Genomic DNA, 14,132 nt, shown 5'->3' on the forward strand with positions numbered 1-14,132 from the left:
GTTTTGGCCTGATCCAGTCCTGCCAGTTGCAGCCCTTTGGAGAGTAAACTGAGTGATGAAAGATCTCTTTCACTTGCTTCTTTCATCTCTCTCTCTCTCTCTCTCTAACTCTGACTTTTAAACAAATACACAAATCTTAAAAAAAAAAAAACTGCTGTGAGAAAAAGAGACTACTTCTAGTAAATCTCAATTATTTTTTAGTACAGATTAAATAACCTTTATACAAAACACTTAGGACCAAAAGGATTTTAAATTCCAGATTATTTCAGATTCTGGAATATTTTCATATATATAATGAGATATCTTGTGAATGGGATGTGAGTCTAAATATGAAATTCATTTCTGTTTCATATAAACTTTATGCAGATGGCCTGAAGGCAATTTGACACAGTATGCTTAATAATGCTGTGAATGAAACAAAACTCCATGGTGTGGAATTTTTTACTTGAGTCATCACGTTGGCATTCAAAATTTGCAGATTTTGCCACATTTTGGATTTCAGATTTTCAGTTTAGAGAGGCTCAAACTGTATGGTGCCAAGGCAAGATAGAAATATGGTAATATAAATTATTTTATTTCTATGAACTATTTTATAGTAAAAAAATCTTTTGGTACCAGGTGTTCTTATGCTTGATTTCTAAAGATAACCTTAGTCCCCAACTGAACTTTGTTGCTCCAAGACTCTATTAAGGATATTTTCATAATAATTTTAATCACTAAGTTCTTCCTCATCACTGGAATATGTCTTTTTCTTTTTCCTTGGACATCTGGACTCATCATCTGATGTTAAGGAGTCCCCTGAACTGGGGCTTCCATGTTTTTCCAGTTTTGGCTGGAAATCTATGGCCTGGCTGAGGTTGTGAGGAGTAAGGACCTCCCTTCATCCTCACTCTCTTCTACTTTCTCAATTTCTTTTACTAGTCCCGAGATTTTCTTTAGCTTTCTTGCTCATTTTTTTTTTTCTTTCTTCTTTGGAATTTCATTTTCTTCCAGCATATTTTTAGGACAGGTATAACTGAAGTGTTCACTTTCCCCACATCGATTTCCTAACACCTAGATTTACCAAAGTAGTTCCATCTTCAGATGAACTCAGCTGCTCTTCCACGGTCGGTGCACTGTTTGTTTTTATCTGTGTGTTGTTTATTGCCCTGGTGCAGTTTTATTGGAGTCTTTAGCCAACACTAAAATGAATGCGACCACTTTACTCTTCCTGGTAGCTTTATCTTTCATTAGTTACCTTTACAACTTCACTCTACTTGGAAAATGTCCTGTGTAAGTCCCTGCAAAAGGGCAAGTTGGAGACATTGTGCTCTTACTTGTGGCCAATTCATTACACATTTCTTCAGATGGGGCAGCAGTACGTGAGCCCTTGGGCCAGCCAGCTCAACCTTGACTCCTTCTGCCCCGTCACCATGGCCTTGGCACCCAGGGTCCTGGCAGGATCAGGTGTCAAGAACAAGGAGAGCAGCTGCCTGTGGTTTTTTTTTTTTTTTTTCATAGATGCCTTGCCGTCTCTCCCATGAATTCTTGTATCTGCTTTGTATTCTCCTTTGTTTAATAGGGGTGATGTTTATGCCTTTAAATTTAAAGTTCACATTTTTCATATGTGTTGTGGCAACTTTTTTTTTATTTTTCTGGTGAATGTTCTTTGTTGACTGGCTTACTATCTGTGTGTCTCTGGGTTGATATTTTACTCTTTAAAGCAATTATCCATTGTTGGATGACTTGGATTTTTCTGGAGCAGCCACTTAAGGAAACTCCTTATAGGGTGGAAAGAGGGACCAGAGCAGTGTCCAATATCACAAATAAATAACTTGCTATTGCTCCCACACAGAGTAGTTGTCTCCTGCAGATACCGTACATCCATGTATTCTGTGTGTAGTCTCAATGCCCCCGTATTTTCAACTCCACTGCTTTACAAAGTCAAAGTATAGGAGGATTTTCATTAGCAAGGCTGCCACCCAAGTTTTTCACTCACTGTAGCAAATAAGCCATGGAGCTTTTTCAGTAGGGATGATGGACCTCTTCTTTTCAGAAAATGTTTCTGTAGAATCTTTCTGTAACCCACCTCTTCCAGGTTTTCAGCGATCCCCTTGACATCCTTCCAGGTGGATTCTAATCAATTCCAGTTCTGCTGTTCAATACATATATGTTACAGCATGCACATTATCTGTGTCCCATTGTCCTGATGATAAAGTTGTAAATTTGCTTTCAGATAGCTTCCAGAAGATGGGAAAAAATGATGGATCTCTACAATTATCTCACAAAATGACATCCGTGGATTGAAGGAAATATTTCTAATACAAAGTTTTAGGACTGGGAATAGATTGCAACTCTATGAGATATGAATACCTATTCATGAGCTGGATGACTATGGCACTATTATGAGTGGCTGTTTCCTTCTAGTTTTTCAAACTTTTTATTTGCCATGACTATCTCTCTCTCAATATAGACACATACATATATTCATGTGTATGGAGATGTATGCATGTGTTATGCACATATACATTTTTGTGTGTTAGAGAATGGATATATGATTACTAAATACCACAGAAAGTTAAAATAAGTGACAACTAAAAAATCTTTCTCAATTTGGCAATTAGAAACTCATCTGTAACCTTGACAAAGGTGAATTTTAGAGCAGAAACCAGAATTTTGAATTGAATGAGTTGAGAAGTGAACCAGAGGTGATGAATTAAGGAGTATGGACTATTTTTGAGAGACACTTGACTATTAGGGAAAGGAAAGTTTGACAGGCACAGATTGAAAGGGCTAAGGAAATTCTATATTTAGATCCCCATAAGAAGCTTGTTTAGAGTGGTGCCACACTCATTGGGATGGGGGCGGAAAGCAAGGAGAAGGGAAGGAATGTGTGTTACAACACAGACATTAATAGCCTTGACTCCAAAAGCAAGAGTTTCTGGGATTGATCCTGTTGTACCTTGTGTTCGATCTGTGACTTGAAATGACTTACTCTTTCTGATCTTAAATGATGCCCTCATCTACGTAACAGTCTAGACCTTTCTCCTGAGCTCTAATCAATCCTTGGTACTAGATATTGCCAAGTTAATATGTTCAAAACAAAATATTTTTTCCAGTATCCAAGCTTGCCCCTATGTCCTGCATTTCTATATTTAGTGAACAAAATCACCATATATGTAGAAACCCAAGCCATAATGCCCTAAATGCCTGTATTTCTTGTACATTAACATCTAATCAAAATTAATTTACATCAATTCCATTCCTTAATTTAACCTACAGTTTATATGTCCTCCTTTCAAACTTCACTCTCACCACCTTGGAGTAGGTTCTCATTCTTACCTAGACTACTCCTACAATTTCCTAATTGTTATCTCAGCTTCTCTACCATCTAGGAATCCTCAACATCAACAATAAAGTGAATTTATTACAACGTAATTATGATTATGATATTCTACAGGTTAAAAGTTTACAACGTAGGATAAAACCTCTGTTTCTTATCAGTGTATTAATTTTCCTCAGCAATCTGGACCTATTTTTTTATCTTTACAATCTCAAACACTCCTGTAGCTCCTTCTGTAGTCTCCATTGCAGGACAAAAAAGGTACAGTTCTGCCTTCTACAAAGAAAGAAGCATTCTTCCAAAGAACAGGGCCACTGTATCTAGAAAAATATTTTAATGAGCATTTTGAATATGTGGATAAAATGGAGCCAAAGTTGATGAGAAATATGAGGTCAAAAGAAAAGAACTGCTGCAGAAGTCCCAAAGCAGGTGCAAAGTCACAAAGAGGAATGACTGAAGGAGAGCAAGTATGGTGGCAGGACAAAAAAGAAGGCAGTTTTCTTTGCATTCTACAAAGAAGGCATTCCTCCAAAGAAGAGGGCTCTCATTTCCAAGTGAAATGGATAGCAGGCTCAAAATCCAGGAGTGAGGATGCATTTGTGATGACATTATTCCAGCTGTATTAGGTTTTTATTACTTCAACTAAAATATGTGAGAGGAGCTTCTTGGGCAGGAGCACAGTTGAGCTTGCTTACAGTTTGGAGTCTTACAGTGGAGTGGAGTCTGCTGGAAGTTGGCAATGGTGAGCATGTGTGGAGAGATGATCACGGGGTAAGGGGGAAGATGTACTGGAAGTTCAGAGAAGAGAAAAAATGGTTAGCTAGGATACTGGAAGGACAAGTAAGATGCAGTAGATAGCTGAGGGACACCTGGGTTTGGTGGGCAAAATTGTAACGTGAGACGTGCAAATTCCCATGTGTCTCTTTGGTCATATTCAGCTGTGGGGGCAGTGGGTGGGCTTAAAGGAAGGGGCACCAATTTCATATTATTAAATAGTTAAGATTGAACAACTGCTACTCAAAGTACATTTGAGTCCTAACTATAAGCTAGTTTCTGAGATACCCTTTTCAGATTAAGTTAGGTATAATAAAAAATTATGTGCTTGTTTCCTGAATTGTCAATGTAACTATAGTTCAATAGGTAATATCTTCTGACATTTGTGCTTTGAGGTTTTCTGTAGGCTCTGACCAAGTATATAAATTATTTTTCTAATGTGAAAGTTTATATTGTATTTTTAAAACTGATGTTTAATATGTTGTCTATAAATCTAGGTCATTTAATTAGATGGTGTCATCATCACCCTTAATAATAGCATGAACAACTACAATATTACAAGTTTTTGAATGGTGTTCCTGTGCAGTGCATTGGGCACTGGTGTTACGGGTTGAACAGAACTTGGCTGATCAAACTTATGCAGATGTGCAAACCCTGAGGTTTTAAGTTAACAGATATTGGATTGATGTTGACAGTTGTTGGATTATGGTGGATACCTGTTGTAATTCTGGCATTAGGAGCTAGGGACAGTGGGAAATCTTTAGGTCAATGGGGGCTTGCCCTTCAAAAGTAGCTCTCAGTAGTTATTTAAGCTGAATTTGTCCTTCTCTCTCTGCTTCCTAGTTTACCATGTGATTCTCCCCACACCATTGCCAGCCTCCAGCAGATACCAGAATAATGGGGCCCACTTTTGAATTGTGAGCTTCCAAACTGGAAGCAAACACAAACGTTTTCCTTCCCAAGAAGCGCTTCTCACATGTTTTAGTTAAAGTAATGAAATCTGACTAATACAGCTGGGCTAATCTCTTCAACGACATCATCTTACATAAACCTGAAACCAATCGAGTATCAAGAAGTAGAATTACTCCTCCAGGGCACATAGCTTCTAAAAGAAAATCCAGAATGGAAGACCAATCTGTGTAAACTCAAAGTGTGCTACTGGTCACCTGCATGTGGAGTGTCTGCCGGATCCACAAGACTCCAGCAGCTGAAACTGTTGTCCTCAATGGCATTGATATGTTAGATCAACTTAGTGGCAGGATCCTACCTGAGATGTGTCTCCAGAGGCAGCACTTAACCACTGTACTTTTGGAAGCTTCATACATGACCCTAATGTGATCTACAGTGATGGAGATCCACTGGGCTTGGTGTTCTAGGAGGTTCCCAGGGATTCTGTGTGCAACCCTTTGGTTGTCACTACCAAGGAACTGAGACCTCATCTGACCTCATCCATCAGGCTGAGAAACCTTTTACACACAGCCTTAAAAGTCACACTATAAATTACCTTAAAATAAAACACTATAAATAAGCTTTCCCTTGCTCAATCCTAAGAAGTGACCCTATTTGACCCTCCCACCTGAAGACTCACTCCTGCCGATGGTTAAGTAGAATATGAGCAGCTCTAACCCACTAGCAACTGTGCCTCAGCATGTTAACTCATTTAGTCTCCACACAGGCCCTATGAGGTAGGCAATCTGATAACACTCATTTTATAGATGAATCAACTGAACCTTAAAGAAATTAGTAACCTGCCCCTGGCCACACTTCTATCCAGCAGAACCTGGATTTTCACTTAATTCTGCCTGTACAGCACAGTCTCCTGATTACTCTTGCTACTCCACCGCTCTACATGCACATCCCAGAGCTTTCTCAACATGAAAACTTTTCCTTCTTTCCACAGATTCTTTCTTCCACTGTCCTCTCCAAGCTAATGTTATCTCCTGACACCTACCACATGATAAACCCCTCAATCATCCCTCATTTCCCTCACCCACAACAACCAGTTGGTCCTTCTGTTTTTTGGCTCCTTCCAAGACTATTTTAGTGGTTGATGTGAACAATCTCCTTATCCTTATGTTATACAGATATAAACTCTGCTTTGCTACATCTACAATGATCACTTGGTAACAGAAATTTAAGATCATTCATGAGGCAATGAGCCTCATGTAATAAAATACCAATTCCTTAGCAAGGCGTTCTTTATTAAGTAGCTCCAAATTTCTTCTTCAAAGTATTTTTTAACCACACCATGGTTCCTTGTCTTTACCTATAAACACTGAATGCTCTTCAAAGATCACAAACTGCAGGCATTCAAGAATCTGATCCAAAGACATGCTATGCTGTGTTGGTTTATCCACTAAGTGTTTGTGTGTGTGTGTGTGTGCGTGTAGCAATGCCATTTCAAGAACTAAGAAAATTAATGTAATATACAGATCTCTTTTTAAAAGTTTAGTTATTTTGAAAGTCCGAGTTACAGGGAGAGAGGGAAAAACAGAGAGAGATCTTCTGTTTCTGCAGATGGCTGCAACAGCCTGTGGTGGACCAAGGCAAAGCCAGGAGATTCATCCAGATATCCCACACAGGTGGAAAGGACCCAAACACTTGGGCCATCTTCTGTTGCTTTTCCCAGTCCATTATCAGTGGGCTGGATCAAAAGCGGAGCAGCTAGGACATGAGCTGGTGCCTATATGGGCTGCCAACACTACAGGTGTGGGTTTGCTCACTAAGCCACAACACCAGCCCCCAGATGGCTTTCGAAACATGTTTTTTCCACCAGTCTCTCACAGTCCTCATCATCCCATATTGTGGCCCAATCCAACTCACCTGACACATTCAAGTGATCTTCCTGGCCCTGTAGTTAGTTGAATTTGTGATCTCTGCTCTGGGCCATTAGAAGATCTCTAAGTATATACCACATATCTTCATGTCTCATAACTTTTTCCATGCTATTTCTTCATATTAGAGTACCCTTTATCAATAGACCTGGTAAAATTCTTCTCACTTTTAAGGTCCAGATAGAGGGAGCATTTCTGTGAGTTCCTTCCTGTGACATTGTTCCAATAAAATCAGTTACCCTTTGTTCAATGAGCCTGTAAAGTTTTATATACATTTGCAGCTCTCTCCAAGATATTCTTATTTATTTATTTTTGACAGGCAGAGTGGACAGTGAGAGAGAGACAGAGAGAAAGGTCTTCCTTTGCCGTTGGTTCACCCTCCAATGGCCGCCGCAGCCGGCACACTGTGCTGATCCGAAGGCAGGAGCCAGGTGCTTCTCCTGGTCTCTCATGGGGTGCAGGGCCCAAGCACTTGGGCCATCCTCCACTGCACTCCCAGGCCACAGCAGAGAGCTGGCCTGGAAGAGGGGCAACCGGGACAGAATCCAGCACCCCGACCAGGACTAGAACCCGGTGTGCCGGCGCCGCAAGGCAGAGGATTAGCCTGTTGAGCCACGGCACCAGCTCTCCAAGCTATTAAAAGCAGTTTTGTATAGTCTTCCGGATACACGGAGAAAATCTTAAAAGTAGGTTGTGCTTTGTTCAGCTTTATATCATTTTCCACATTGCCTACCATCATGCCCCATCCAGGGTACACATTCTAAGAACACAGAGTAAAGTTCATCTCAAGAAGAAGCTCATTTTGCTCTCTCCATGAAAGCCTTTTCATTACCAATTTTGTGAAACTAAACAATTAAAGGACTTATTACCTTATGTAGAAAGGGCTCCTGAAGTTATTATTTCTCAATAAAATAGAAAATTGAATTCAACAACACATCAAAAAGATGGTGACATTATGACTATGTGGGCTCTATTCCTGGCATGTAAGTCTGATTAAATAAGCAAAGCAATCACTTTAGCAAAATAAGATAAAAAAAAAAACAAACACATGATTATCTCAACTATTACAGAAAAGGCATTTGAAAAATTTAACTTTCTTTCTTAGTTAAAATTCTTAGCAGTTTTAGGAAAGCTCCTTGACATAATAAAGGCCATTTATAAAAAAACACATAGCTAACATCCAGTCAAGGAAGAATGACTGAAAACTCTTCCTCTAAGACCCACTATAAGGCAGTGATGCCCCTTCTCACCAGTTCCAGTCAAGTAGGACTGCTAGTATTAACAAGGATAAACATATAAGAAAAATAAAAGGCATCTAATCCCAAAGGAAGAAGTAAAAGTGTGTGTTTTAAGATGGCATGATCTTTATATATAGAAAATGCCAAATATTACACATATATCTTCAAACTATGGGAACTAATAAGTAATTCAGTAAGGTTGTAGAATACAACCAGCATTAAAAACCCAGTAGCAATTTTACATACAAATAACAATCCTAACTGAAAACAAACTTAAGGGAGAAAATCCCATTTATAATAAAAAAAAAATCAAATACTTATAAACGCAATTAAGCAAGGAGTTGAAAATGTGTACACTAAAAACCATAAAATGGGGGCCAGCTTTGTGCTGTAGCTGGTAAAGCTGCCATCTGCAATGCCAACATCCCATGTGAGCACTGGTTTGTCTCCCAGCTGCTCTACTTCGTTTCAGCTCCCTGCCAATGGCCTTGGGAAAGCAGAGGAAAATGGCTCAAGTGTTTGTGCTCTTGCCACCCAAATGGGAGGCCTGGATGAAGCTTCTGGCTTCTGTCTCTTTCAGCACTGCCTGTTGCGGACATCTGGGGAGTGAAACAGTGGATGAAATATCAATCTCTTTCTAACTAAATAAATAAATCTTTTCAAAAAGGCTGTAAAACAATGATGAAAAAATTGAAGAAGACAAGTAAAAGAATCCACATATTCATTAAGTTGAAGAATCAATATTGCTAAAAATGTCAATACCAACTAAAACAATATACAGATTGGATTTGATCCCTATCAAAATTCCATTGGCCTTCTCCACAGAAACAGAAAAATCCTAAAATTTATATGAAACTACCACAACAATAATAACAACAACAATAAACAAATAGTCAATGCAATACTGTGGAAGAGAGACAAAACAGGAAGCATCAGATTTCCTAATTTAAAAGTACACTACCAAGCCACATTCATCAAAACAGCATGGCACTTACATGAAAGCTGAAACACTGATGAAAAGAACAGCGAATCCAGAAACAAATCCAAATATATACCGTTAACTAATTTTCAAGAAGTCAACAAAAGAACACAATGTAGAAAGGATAGTTCTTCAATAGATGGTTCTGGGTAAAATAGACTTCCACACACTAGAGAATGAAATTGGCCTCTTACATTATACACAAAAATCAACTCAAGGCCGGCGCCGTGGCTCAACAGGCTAATCCTCCGCCTTGCGGCACCGGCACTCCGGGTTCTAGTCCCGGTCGGGGCACCGATCCTGTCCTGGTTGCCCCTCTTCCAGGCCAGCTCTCTGCTGTGGCCAGGGAGTGCAGTGGAGGATGGCCCAAGTGCTTGGGCCCTGCACCCCATGGGAGACCAGGAGAAGCACCTGGCTCCTGCCATTGGAACAGCGCGGTGCGCCGGCTGCAGCGCGCCTACCACGGCGGCCATTGGAGGGTGAACCAACGGCAAAAGGAAGACCTTTCTCTCTGTCTCTCTCTCTCACTATCCACTCTGCCTGTCAAAAAAAAAAAAAAAAAATCAACTCAAAATGGATAGGAGACTTAACTTTTTTTTTTTTTTTTTTGACAGGCAGAGTGGACAGTGAGAGAGAGAGATAGAGAGAAAGGTCTTCCTTTTTGCCGTTGGTTCACCCTCCAATGGCCGCCATGGCTGGTGCGCTGCTGCCAGCGCACCGCGCTGATCCGAAGGCAGGAGCCAGGTGCTTCTCCTGGTCTCCCATGGGGTGCAGGGCCCAAGAACTTGGGCCATCCTCCACTGCACTCCCTGGCCACAGCAGAGAGCTGGCCTGGAAGAGGGGAAACCGGGACTAGAACCCCGTGTGCCGGCGCCGCAAGGCAGAGGATTAGCCTATTGAGCCGCGGCGCCGGCCAGGAGACTTAACTTTAAGACATGAAACCACAAAACTGCTAGAAAAGAGGATAGGGGAAAGTTCTTCGGCATTGGTCTTGGCAAGGTTTTTTTTTTTTTTTTCTTTTGATATCACACCAAAAGCTCAGTCTCAAGAAGGAAAAATAACTAGGACTCCATCAAGCCAAAAAGCTCCCACGTGGCAAAAGAAACAATCGACGAAATGAAAAGGGAACATGTGGTCTGAGAAAGATAATTGCAAGCCACATTTATAATAAGGAGTTAGTATACAAAATTTGTGAAGTCTCACAGTTCACTAGCAGGGAAACAACAACAAACTTTAAAAATGGGTATAGAACCTGAGCAGACATTTCTTCAAAGAAATACAAGTGGCCAACATGAATATTAACAGGCGTTCACCATCACTAATCCAGGAAGCGTTCATTATAACCACTGTGGAATGTCATCTTCTACCTTTTAGGAAGACTGTTGTCAAAAAGATGAGTGATAACGAGTGATGGTGAGGACATGGGGAAAGAGAACCCTTTTATCCTGTAGTCGGATTGTAGATTAGTCAGCCACTGTGGAACCCAGTGTGCAAGTTCCTCAAGAAATTAAAACTAAAACCACCATATGACCTAGCAATCCCTTTTTGGTGTATGTACCCAAAGAGACGAACACTCCCATGTTCTCTGCAGCATTATTCACAATAGCCAAGATACAGGAACAATCTAAGTGTCTATTGAGAGAAGAACGGATAAAGAAAATGTGTTATCTGTGTTATCCATTATGTGAATACTAGTCACCTTTTGTAAAAGAATGAGATCCTGCCTTTGACACAACATGGATGCACCTGGAAGACATGATGCTAAGTGAAATTTTTAAAAGAGGCAAAATATTCAGAGAATACTATAGGGTAGAGGGACAGGCCAGGGGATGGGGTGGAGTGGGGAGATGAAATGGGGAGATGTAGGTCAAAGAATATAAAGGGTGGATATGTAGGATAAACAAGTCCAGAGATCAAATACATAACAAATTTTGTTAGGAATTTTTTTTAAATAAATGGAATTTAGTGGCTCTTTTTTTTTTTTTTAAAGCAACTGTGTTAGACCGGCGCTGTGGCTCAATAGGCTAATCCTCCGCCTGCAGCACTGGCACACCAGGTTCTAGTCCCGGTTGGAGCGCCGGATTCTGTCCCGGTTGCCCCTCTTCCAGGCCAGCTCTCTGCTGTGGCCTGGAAGTGCAGTGGAGGATGGCCCAAGTTCTTGGGCCCTGCATCCGCAAGGGAGACCAGGAGAAGCACCTGGCTCCTGCCTTCGGATCAGCGCGATGCGCTGGCCGAAGCGCGCCGGCCACGGCGGCCATTGGAGGGTGAACCAACAGCAAAAGGAAGACCTTTCTCTCTGTCTCTCTCTCACTGTCCACTCTATCAAAAAAAAAAAAAAAAAAAAAAAAAAAAAAAAGCAACTGTAACCCTTTTGCTATCTGTATCCCCTAAACTTCATTTTTTAAAACATAAATACACATAATTTATTTCTAGAAAATATTTTGTAAGAGCTTTGAGCAAATATAGGTTTGGGGTCTTTTTAGTAAGATTATATAGCTGGCTCTGAGGGTTGACACTATCTGATTTCTATCCTGCAGAGAAGTATGTAAATATACCTCCCTCCCTTTATAATATTGATCACATGATCAAGTGACTAAAATATTTTTCAAAAATACCCATGAGAAATTTCTTGGGTGATAAGTACCTCATTAATCAGGTCTGCATCTTCACCTACCATTTCAAAGCTTACAGTTTGAGGAACTCCCCTTGGAAACCACATCTTATTTCAATATGTTTCTGAGATTTCATTTCCATTTCATTTATATTCCATATTACAGTAGAAAAATATAGCACTCCTAAGAATCGAGGCCTACATTGTGAAAGATAATCTAACAATTGTATAAGAAACAAAAGATACAGACCTTGTTTCAGGAAAGGAATTTTCGAAGCGGACATGAGGCCGAAAAGGATGTTTGCACTCGGTTCTGTAGAAGTATAAACGAAAGACTGAAGTTGCAATGGAGGCTAAATCTTAGAAGGCACGACCAGATTCTTTTTGGAGGCGCTTCTGCTTTTTGGCAAAATTTGCCTGCTGACAGCTCCAAACCCCAGGCTGCTGACTGCAACGCTTATTATAGGGGAAAGACTCCATGTTTTGCTGTCTCCGTTTCTCCTCCTTTTATCAGGACTGAACCTGGAGCAGCTGTGTGTGGAGACACAGAAAAGTCCCTTCCAGAGCTGAGAATTAGCCTGATCCTGGGCTAAGCTTATGGGGAACTCAGTGGAATCCGATTTCTTCCCTATGCCTTTCACATGTGAGAAAGGACAGCTGACAAGAACTAAACAGCCTGCAGTATATCTACACTCCAGGAAGAAATGCCAGAAATTTCAGACTCAGATTTTAATTTTTGTAGTAGTTTTCTTGTGGTCCAATTTCCTCTTATTTACAAGGGGCATTGTCTTACTGTGTTTGGCCTTCAATTAACATTATCAGATACTGTGGACTCTGAAGATATATCTGACAGATTTGTAGATATAGTATTAAGTACTTTCTCAAATTGTTTTAATCCTAGGAGGTAAATCAACATCACAACCAAAAACTAACATTTCTTTTTCAAAATAAATGTGTCTTACCATCGTAAGTAGTTAACTTTCATACCTTTTAATTCTCTTAGACAGTTGTTTTCAATTAGTATAGTTAACTACATGTTAAGATTGGAAGAAAGGAAATAGTTTCAAAGCCTACAGAACTGTTGAATGAAACACATTTTCTTAAATGTCTTTTTAAAAAAAAAAAAAGAATTTGATTTATTTGAGAGGTAGAGCTACAGTGAGAGGAAGAGACAGAGAGAAATGTTCCCATCTGCTGGCCTCAATTATCTGAAGCCAAAAGCCAGGAGCTTCTTCCAGGTCTCCCAAGGGGATGTGCAGGGGCCCAAGTGCTTGGACTATCTTCTACTGCTTTCCCAGACCAAAGCAGAGAGCTGGATTGGAAGAGGAGCAGCAGGGATATGAACTGGAGCCCATATGGAATGTCAGCGCCGAAAGTGGAGGATTAACCTACTGTCCCAGCAGCGGCCCCTCTTGTACGTCTTACTTTAAGAAATTAGTCATTGCTGAACCCTGAGCATTTGAATCTGATTTAATACATTGCATAGATGGCTCTCTTTCTGCCCATATGACTATCATTCCAGTCCTTTAAAAAGTACCATATTTCATTCTTTGTTCTGAGGACTGAAAAATTGTGTTTGCCTACATGAATCTAAAAGCCTGCTAAAGAAGTTTGTTTTGTTAAGCAAAACAAAGGAAGGGTCTGGGAATAAACTTCTGATAGTATTCTTTACTTTCATTTTAAATGATCCTTTTAAAAGTATTTGAAAAGATTTATTCTATTAATAATTTCTAAAATTCAAAGTGTGTGCAGGGATTTTTTTTAAATGACTGGACAAAATTTTTGAATACAGTCTTGTACTAGTGTATGAGTAGGACTTACTACACAATAATTCAAATAAGGGACGAAAAAACAGACTCTAACTCTGTGCTTGGTCTCCCCATTGTCAGGCTTCAATTTCCTCATCTATAAAATGAGGATTGGACAAGATGATCTTCTAAGGTCTATTTCTAGTGGAGTTGAAGGCAAAAGAAAAAGGTACCTTAGAATTTTTGATAATTATATTGAAAGGATACACAAGCTTTGAATCAGATCTGGCTTTGACTCTCAGATCTTAGCTTTCATTTGATTGAGGCTATAAAAATATTCAAGGACCAATGAAGGGCTGTTGAGGCTTAGATAGAGAACAAGCCTCTAGTGTTCCCAGCACAACTTGTGCACATACAGCATCCTCCCATAAATCATAGGACCACATTTCCAGGTCCAGAAAAACACAAGGCTGAGCTCATGATTCGATCTAGTAATTTCTACAGTGGCACTAAGGAAGGGAATGAGCAGATCACTGTCCTTTACCAGCAGAGATGCCCCTGCTGTGATGAAACCGGAGCTGTCAGAGTTTAAAAAAAGAATACCATCAGGGCAAAGGCACCACATC

General features: G+C 40.1%; 1 pseudogene; it reads right to left on the bottom strand.

Annotated features, from left to right (window-relative positions):
• Window positions 1-709: 709 nt before the first annotated feature.
• LOC133758670 (zinc finger CCHC-type and RNA-binding motif-containing protein 1-like) lies at window positions 710-1,414 on the bottom strand (annotated as a pseudogene).
• Window positions 1,415-14,132: the final 12,718 nt, after the last annotated feature.

Source organism: Lepus europaeus, chromosome 4, assembly GCF_033115175.1.
Source record: "Lepus europaeus isolate LE1 chromosome 4, mLepTim1.pri, whole genome shotgun sequence".
In the NCBI taxonomy this organism is placed as follows: Eukaryota; Metazoa; Chordata; class Mammalia; order Lagomorpha; family Leporidae; genus Lepus; species Lepus europaeus.